The sequence below is a fragment of the Octodon degus genome, unplaced genomic scaffold (genome assembly GCF_000260255.1).
Source record: "Octodon degus isolate 3935 unplaced genomic scaffold, OctDeg1.0 scaffold00101, whole genome shotgun sequence".
In the NCBI taxonomy this organism is placed as follows: Eukaryota; Metazoa; Chordata; class Mammalia; order Rodentia; family Octodontidae; genus Octodon; species Octodon degus.
In genome coordinates, this window is record NW_004524677.1 from 3982926 (window position 1) to 3992686 (window position 9761).

Here is a 9761-nt window from a genome sequence, read left to right on the forward strand (position 1 = left end):
TCAGGATCTTACGCTTGCCAGGGAAGCACTTATTCTGCTGAGCTAATTTCGCAACCCTCAATGTTTTGGCTATGTAGTAGAATATTCTTTTTTTTCTTTTTTCTTTTTTTTTGTGGTACCAGGGATTGAACTCAGGACCCTGCACTTGCCAGGCAAGTGCTTATTCTCCTGAGCCATTTCCTCAGCTCCTATAAGCAACTTCTTTTCTGTAGGCCTTCTTAGAGCCTTTATACACATATCTTACTTTGGGAATATTCAAGAAGCATATTTAGCACACATTTCCCAAAAGTTTGATTATAGCACTTTAAATAGTTACTACAGTTTTTTAAAAAACATCTTTTATGAGTAGTTGTCATGTTGAAAAATATTTAAATACTTGAGTTTGGTTTTGTTCCCCTTCATTTTCATAAATCTATATTCTTGATGTATTTCTAAGATGCTATAGTCTTTTCCTGTTTGCCCTTCCTCTTATAATAGGTTCCAACTCACTGATTTATTCTATATTTGAGACCCTTGCAAAGTCATCCAAATTGCGCTGTGCATACTGGGTGTGAGACAGAATTTTTTGTTATGATATCTCAGGGATTAGATGGATGAAAGTTGAAGATTGAAGCTTCATTGATTTTGTTTTCCCTAAAGTTAGGTTTTCTGGTAAGTGGAGGAATGATATCAACTTAATGGATAGATTGCTGTGGAATTGTGATTGTAATGCCTTAAGGGTAGACAGTATCACTTGGGAGTTTAATATACAGCAGTTCCCTTTGTCTCTCCTATTTTCTCTCTACTTAATTTTGAATAGGTCACTTTGCCTCTCTGTTCTTCAATTCTGTCTCATGTAAAACTCAGGAGTTTGATTTCAGTGATCAGTGTAGGTCTGAAAATGTTATGGATGCTGCTGGCAGTCATGGTTAGGTAGAAAAGTGGATCTTAGTAAAGTCTATACTGATACATAGCAATGCCTCGTTACCTAAGTAAAAGTATTTGTGTGAGTGCCAAAATTAGTGCAAGAAGAGAATACAGAGTGGACATGGAGGTGGGAGTATTTTTAGTATTTCTGTTTCTAAGTTCTTGTTAGTGTTTTTAATATCAGTGAAGATTGTGGGCCGGTGTGGAATATTTTGTTCAACTATGTGAGTTTGCACATATGAATATGAGTAATGTATTACCTGTCCCACATCAGTCCTTTGAAGAATGACATTATTTAGTGATTAGCTCATAGTCAGTTTTATATATTTGAAAACTTGTTGAACTGTTTGACACTTCTCACTCAGTTGGTTAATTTGTTCATTACCAGGAAAGCACTTGATTATATCACAGCTCAACTAATACAGTGATTCAGAGAAATCCACACCTCTTGTGCCAGTGCCCTCTACATTTGATTCTTTGATCAGGAGAGAAATCCACGGTATGCATAGAGATCATCTCCCCTACCCCAGAACAGTGGGTGGTCTTGCTGTGCTTTCTGTGCACGCTGCCTGTTGGCAGATTGTTAGACTTAGCACAGTGAAGGCCCAAATGCACCAAAGGGAGGCTATCTAGAAATGAGCTTTAAACTTTCTCTGTTGAAATTAGGACTGTGACATAGCTATTACACAGAAGGGTCGTTAGGCTGAATTTGATTTTATTCTGTGGAGGTAGAACATTTTGTTAGAAGGAAAGCCCAGGAGAGCTGAGGGTGACTGAATTGTTAACTGCCCTTGTGTCCCCATACCCCCTTTAGCAGAAGACATTTTTTTTTTTTTTTTTCCAATGGGATGACAATCAGGGGACTTATCAAGAACAAGTGAATTGTAAGAAAATCCTTTCAGTCTGCTTGTGTCCCATTTCACCTTGCTTTTTATGTCATCTGGTACATACTGCCAAAGAGCTTGGCTTCCTTTGAAGTTGTGAAGCATTGCTGCTGGCAGTCATGATGGTGGAGTAGAAAAGTGGCTCTTAGTAAAGCCATTACAGATACAATACATTGCAATGCCTCATTGCCTAAGTAAAAGCATTTGTGTGAGTGCTGAAAATAGTGCAAGAGGAGACTAGAGTGAACAGGAGGTGGGAGAAGTATTTCTTGTGAATTAGGGATGTCCTTTCATAATTCATGAGTTGCAGAATGAGAAAAGGCTTGAAATCACCTGAAAAGCATCTGGACGCAATCTTTCATTTTTAAGAGGTAGCAGGAGAGCCTGTATCTCTCCAGTATGTGATGGTAGAATTATTGATGTGGGATTTTGGAAATAGTACTTGTGAAACCTCTTGCCATTAAATACCCAGAGATTTGACTCTAAGCTGACACTCCAAGTTCCCAGGTACTTGATAAGCAATTAATTGAAGACAGTGCAGGAAGCTAATTTGGACATAGTGAGGGAATCTGACCATGAAGAGCTTGTTTATTTACATGTGAAGTGCTAACCTTTTCATGTCCCACCCTTCTCATGTCCAGTTGCCAATGCTGTTATGCCTGGGGTCTTATCTGTTCTTTTTTATTTTATTTTGATACAGGATCTTGCTATGCAGTTTGGGCTCATAGTGATCCTCCTGTCTCTGCCTCCGCAGTACTGGGATTACAGGAGTTCACTACCATGCCCAGTTTGGGAGCTACACAGCAGGCAGTACCAGGGATTGAACTTGGGACCTTGTGCTTGCCAAGCAGGTGCTTATACCGCTGAGCTATCTACCCAGCTTTGTCTGTTCAGGGGTGTGTGTGTGTGTGTGGGGGGGTACTGGGGATTGTACTGAATCCAGGGCCACTCTATGAACTGAGCTACACCTAGCCCTTTTAATGCTTTTTTTTTTTTTTTTTTTTTTTTTTAACCTTTTTACCTTTTGGCTAGCCTTGAACTTATTATGTGTCTCAGGCTAGATAGACTCTCAATTGATCCTCCTGCCTCAGCCTCCTCAGTGCTGGTGTTACCATTGTGTGCCATCACACCTAATTTTTTAAAAATTTGAGATGGGGTCTTGCTAAACTGTCCAGGCTGTCCTTCAACTTGTAATCCTCCTGCTTCAGCCTATTAAAATCTGGGATTACAGTGTGTGCTACTGTGCTATGCTTAATTTTGAGGATTAAGGCCATAGTGTGCTATTTCATCTCTGTTTTTTTATGATGGGTGTTACAATATATTCTAAGCTTTTGAAGCCTTCTGTAGGTTAAACACAGACACGCATGCATCCACACATGCATGCTCACACATACACACCCTCACATATACACACCCTCTTATAATGAGGTTCTTATAGGAACCATCTTAAATTGGGCTGTTGTGTAAAAGTTGTGACATCAGGGAGTGGGCTCAGCACCTGTCCTTGAGAAATACTTAGAATATAGATTTTGAAAGACTCATTCTACAAGACTCTGGCTTCAATTACTCACCTTAATCCATGCAAAGACGTAAATATACCTACTATTTATAGTTGTATCAGAAGAGATTACATTTTATCTTTTGCTTTTATGTAAATAATTGTGATTGTATGTAATTTCCACATTGTGCCCTAATTTTTCTTTGTGTTTTAAACTCATAATTGATTGCTGACAGAATTGTGATTAAATTATGTGCTTATACTAAAATTTTTTTGACTGTTCCTCTTTTGGGCTGTTGTTAAAAATTAATTTATTGGTACACTTTTGATACATAGAATGATCACATTTATTGTAGGGAATTTGTACCTGTACATAATATCTTAATTCTCTTTTTTCCCTTCCTTCAGTCTTTCCCCTCATTTACAAGACCTTTGTTTCCATTTTTTTCTACATGTTTTTCCTTTTGGCTTTTAAGTTGTTTCCACTTTAAATGCTTAAGTATAATATTTGTTACTTTCTTCTCTCTGTCTGTCTGTCTGTCTGTCTGTCTGTCTGTCTGTCTGTCTCTCTTTCTCTCTTTCAAAACAGGGTCTTGCTATGTAGTTCAGGCTAGCTTTAAACTCACTATGTAGCCCAGGCTGGCCTCAAACTCAGCGATCCTTCCTGCTTTTCTTAAACAATATTCCTTCTGACAGATTTTCCCTAACTTCTACCTATTATGATTTTAAATAATGACTTTTTTTGTGAGTCTGTTTAGTATTTTGTTCAGTTTCTGCTTTTTGTAGCTGAGTATTCAGCTTAGTCATTTTAAATGTTTTTATTGCTGCCCTGCTATCTTTTCTGTTGGGTAATTTCCCAGATCCATTCTCTTCAGATTTGTGTTTTCCTGGTTGTGTAGTTAGGGTGAAGCCATGCATTTGTGTTATGAAACTTGTTTTGTCAATTTGGTCAGATGGTATGAGGTACATATCTAAGACCAAAATAGACTTTGCCCATGGGATGACAAGAAATGCAACTTTGAGATACTGGCATCTATATAAATCGGAGGTATCTGGGGATATTTTGGGAATATTGTACATTTTTGAAAGCTATTTATAAAAGTTACTTGTGGTCCCTTGCTTGTTATTTTATATCATAGTGTCCTTATTATCTCTGTATGCTGCTGTTGATTCATACATGTGGATTTAGGTTTACATTTTTTATTCTCTTCTGAAAGAAAGATATAATTATTTCACATCTCTTAGAAGACTTCCTTGTTACTTTCTGATAGCCAGGAAGCTTTTCTTATTTTTCAGATTTCTAAATATTCATTATTTATCGTTCGTTCATTCATTTTTATTTAAAAAATGCAAGCTGAGGAGAATGAGCTCAATATGCACCATAGTTATAGTGGCAGATGGGAGGGGAGAAATAAAGAAATGTAGGTTGGGTTTTGTAATTTATTAATGATGGTGGGACTTTTTAAAAATTCTTTTCTGTAGATTTGAAAGTTTTCTGGGGGTTCCTGCCAGAACTGGATACTAGAGGAATTGTTTTACGTTTCTCTGGAGAGTGAAGTGACCCAGTGCAGCTAAGACTGTCAAAGAGAGCAGTCACGGGTATGTATGCCTTTCTTATTATTAAAATTGACATGTTTGGTAATGTTCAATAATAATTTCTTTTTGGGTTGGCCAAATAGCTCAGCAGATTGAAGCACCTGCAAGCAGGCATAGCGGCTGGGGGCTTGATCCCTGGGCCTGCTGTGCTGGCCCCACTTCTGGTGCACGCTGAGACAGCAATTGAGACTGGGCATGGTGGCGCATGCCTGTAATCCTAGCTCTAGGGAGGCTGTAAACTGGAGGATCACTATGAGTCTGATCTTTTTTTTCCAGGTTCAATTCCTTTTTTAAAAAAATTAATTTTATTGAGAGACAAATAGCAATGAGATAGTTTCAAAACCAATTAGTAGGACAGTTTCAATAATTAATACATTGCATATTGTTGTCTTCATAGTGGTTGTTCATAGTACAAGATGCAGACATGATATCCTGTCCAAACACTACTAGTATAAATCTTTCTTCTCATTGAATTAAGAGAAAGTAGCTGTATATCTATCTTAACTATTTTGTATATACAGATACGAAATGGTCCTTCATTTGTATCCCCTTTTTTGTTTAGTTTTGTCAGAGATGGGTATTCTCTTGCCATTTAAATAATGTAGGTGCGTGAATTCAGCAAAATAATCCAATATGAGTCTAATCTAGTAGTGAGATCCTGAACACCCTGTAGACCCTTCCCCCCACAAAAAATTTCTTTTTTAGAAAATCATTTATGTATTTGGTAGAGGATCTTGATACACAGCTCAGTCTTGTGTACCCAGTGGTGGGATTCTCAGCTGGCTCAGTGTGCCCAGGGGCAGGGGCAGCAAGGTATTTGGTACGAGGGATTGAAGCTGGTTCAGTGTGCTTGCTAGGCAGGTGCTTATCCCACCAAGCTGTCTCCCCAGCCCAATAATAATTTCTTGAACAAGCCTACTTGAACCTACACATTTGAAGGAACATGATTCAGAAATGACTTTTTGAGAACCGATGCTATCATCTACTAAAAGTGTTTAAAAAATATTTCTTTGAGAGCCACATCCTGATCCTCTGGTCACATTCTTTTAAGCAACCTGTTTTCTGTGGTGGCATCTCTAGGTCTTGTGGGGATGCTTCTGGGAAACAGTCTCCACTCCCTTAAAGATGGGGTAGTTGAGTGGGAGCACTCTGATTTTCATCAAAACCAAGGAATAGTAACATTAGAAAACTAGTTTTCCTTTTTATAATTTGGTGTGTACTTCAATACTCACAATATGTTAACAATCAGTTCTAAGAAGTTATTGTGAATTTCAGACAATGCTAGCATTATTGAAGTAAGTTATTAGGTTACATAGACAGGCATATTTACTTGAGTGTATGAATGTTGAAGTTCTTACTAAAATCAGTATTGTAGACAAGTTCTAGTATTAATCAGATTAAATAAGATGTTATCTAAACTTTTTATAAGGTGTTCCTATGGATGTTTTGCAGTGTTTCTCAAAGCATTATTAGAATACTTGTTAAAAATACACATTAGAAATTCAAATTACTTTTCAAGTTACTGAGTTGGGAGCTCAGTGGTAGGGGTATTTTGCATTGAGAGAAGCCTTGTGTTCAGTTCTCAGCAGCTAAAACATTTAATTTATTGGTGTGATATACTTCATTAAGGTTATACTTTAAAATTGTAGCAAAATACATCATAACATAAAATTTACCATTCTAATCCATTTTGCATACACAGTTCAGTGAGATTAAGTACATTCGTATTATTGTGCAACCATCACCAGCGCCCCTTACTAGAACTCTTTACAGCATGGAAAACTGGAACTTTATACTCAACTTGGAAAACTGGAACTTTATACATGTTAAACAGTAACTCTTTCTTCCTGCCTCTATTCCTTGTCAGCTAACATTCTACTTTTGGTTTTTATGAGTTTAACTACTTGATATACCTCACATAGTATTTATTTTTTCTGTGGCTGGCTTCTTTCACTTAGCATGTCTTCAAGGTTCATACATGTTGTATCATATGTCAGAATTTCCTTCTCAAAAGCTGAATAATACTTATTTGTAAATAAATCTCATTTTGTTTATCTTTTTTCCATTCTGCCTGTTGAATAATGCTGCTGTGAGTATGGGTATATAAATAGCTCTTTGAGTCCTTGCTTTTACTTTTTCTGTGTAGCTATTTGCAAGTAGAATTGCTAGATTGTAAAGTAATTCTGTATAGATTTTTAAAAAAGTATTAGTATGTGTTTGCAATGCATGCATTTGACAGTAATCTTGGGCAGTTGGTACAGGTACAGAATATGGCTTCTTTTTGTTTTTTAAAAATCCCTTTCCCACCCTTTTCCTTCCTCCTCTAATTCCCTTCCCTCTTTTTTTTTTTGGAACCAGGGATTGAACTCAGGCCATTGTGCTTGCCAAGGAAGTGCTTATTCTAATGAGCTATCTCCCCAGCCCCTCCCTTCCCTCTTGTCATTTTTGTTGGTATTATTAATCTTAGATCATGCTAGGGCATATAATGTCCACATTCATTGAGGTCATTAGAGTCTTGTACCTCACACATCTTCACTCTACCTATTTTTTCATTCCTTCTCCCTGCCGTAGGCCCCTGAACCCCTTCCTATGTGCAACAAATCCAGCTCCTTGTTTCCTTCTATCCTTTTAATTTTTCTCTTAGTTTGTGCCTTATCTTCCTTGAATGAGAGATACCATATGGTATTCAAGCTTGCTTTTGTGATTTATTTCATTGAACATTGTTTTCCAGCGTATCCATTTTCCTATAAATGTCTCAAATTTGCTTTCTTTATAGTTGAGCTTTATTCCACTATCTATAGAGACTACATTTACTATAGTTTGTTAATGGGTTTACAGATCACTTCCAGGATTTAGCTATTATGAATTGTGTTGCTATAAACGTTGGTATACATGTGTCACTATAGAATAATGTCTTAATCAATTTTAGGAAGATACCTAGAAAGAGGATAGCTGTGTCATAAGGAATTTCTAATCTTAGTTCTTAGAGAAATCTCCATATGTTTACATTTTTGAGGAATCACTAAACTATTGTTTGTTGCACTTGTGCCATATTGCATTCTCACTAGGAGTGCACAAGTTTCAGCTGGGTGTGACAGTGCATGCCTGTAGTCCCAGCACACTGGGAGCCTGAGGCAGGAGGGTTGAAGACTTGAGTCCAGGCTGGGCAACTTAGTGACATTAGTAACTTAGTGAGACCTTGTCTCAAAATGAAAAAAAGGACTAGGGGTGGAGCTCAGTGTGAAGGCCCCAGCATCAGTCCACTATGGGGGGATTGGGCATTCCAGTTTCTTCACATTTTTGCCAATAATTATTATTTTCCATGGCTTATTCTTTTTTTAAAAAATAGTAGCCATCCTGGTGGGTATGAGACAAACCTCATTGTGGTTTTGGTTTCTATTTCCCTACTGATTTGTGATGTTGATCATCTTTTTATATGCTTGCTGGTCATTTGTATATTGTAGGGATCTGTTGGTCTCTCAACAGTATATATTTGGAGAAAAGTCTATTTAGGCCCTTTGTCAATTTAAAAAATTCCGTCCCTTTACCCTATTCTGCTCCCCTCCCCCCCACCTCCAAGTATCTGTTATCTTTCTATTTATTTAGATTTCTCATACAAAAATGTGATATTTAACTTTCAGAATTTGGTTTATTTTGCTTAGCATGATAGTCTTGAGTTCTATCTATTGTTATACAAATGACTTTCATTTTTTGTTATGACTGAATCATTTTATAATGAATTTATAGCACATACCAGTTTGTTATATATATATGTCAAGTTTCTTTATCCATTTATCTGTTGATGGACATATAGACAGTTTCTAGAGCTTAGCTGCTATAAATTGTGCTGCTATAAACATGGATATGCATGTAGCAATATAGAATGATGTTTTATTTCTTCTAGTAATATACGTTTTTGGAGAAGTGTATCATCAAATGGTATTTCTATTTTCAGTTTTTTTGAGAAACCTCCATACTCTTTTTTGTAGTGACTGTGCTAGTGTATATTCCTACCAAAATGTAGAAGGAATCTTCTTCATATCTTTGCCAGCATTTATTTTGTTTTCTGTTCTGTATAATAGCCATTCTGGTGAGAGTCTGATGAATCTCAAAAAAATTTTATTTAATGTATTTGGTATAGGATCTCACTACACAGCTCAGACTTGTAGTGATCCTCCTGTTTTCAGCCTCCCTGGTGCAAGGATTACAGGCATGCACCACCATGCCTGTACTCCGTGGCTGGCTCAGTGCACCTGGGGATGGGGCTAGCATGGTATGTGGTGTTGGGGATTAAACCCCAGTCCTTGTGCTTGCCAAGCAGGCGCTTAGTCTGCTGAACTATCTCACCAGCCCTTCAGAGTTGTTTTTATGTCCATTTCCCAAATGGCTAGAAATATTGAATATCACAATATCTATCTATCTATCTATCTATCTATCTATCTATCTATCTATCTATCTATGTAATTTTTTAAAAATGCATTTAGTACAGGTTCTACAGGGTCTCACTACACAGATCAGACTCATAGTGATTCTCCTGTTTTCAGCCTCCCAAGCGCTGGGATTACAGGTACACACTGCCACGCCCAATCTCAATCACTGTCCCAGTGCTTCCTGGGGGTTGGGCCGGCACTGCATGTGGGGGATCGAACCCCAGTCCCTGTGTCTGCCTAAGCAGGCACTTTAATTCACTGAGCTATCTGGCCGGCCAATGTTCAATATATTTTCATGTACTTATTGGCCATTTGAGAAATGCCTAGTTAAATTGCCCATTTTTGATTGGAGCATTTTTTTGGGGGGGCTGTTAACATTTTTCAGTTTTTTATGTAGTCTAGATATTAGAGTTTTAATCTTGTGCAAGTAGATAGCTAGTTTTCCTA

General features: G+C 37.4%; 1 protein-coding gene across 12 annotated transcripts in view; it reads left to right on the top strand.

Annotated features, from left to right (window-relative positions):
• The window catches only part of Fam160a1 (family with sequence similarity 160 member A1), a 337219-nt gene that overhangs the window by 71276 nt on the left and 256182 nt on the right, over positions 1 to 9761 (top strand). For 10 of the 12 annotated variants that reach the window (XM_023723673.1, XM_023723674.1, XM_023723675.1 and 7 more), the window contains exon 2: positions 4771 to 4887. The exons of the other annotated variants lie outside the window; for them this stretch is intronic. The gene's annotated coding sequence lies outside the window, so the exon portion shown is untranslated. The remainder of the gene's footprint in view (positions 1 to 4770; positions 4888 to 9761) is intronic. 12 annotated transcript variants of the gene reach the window in all.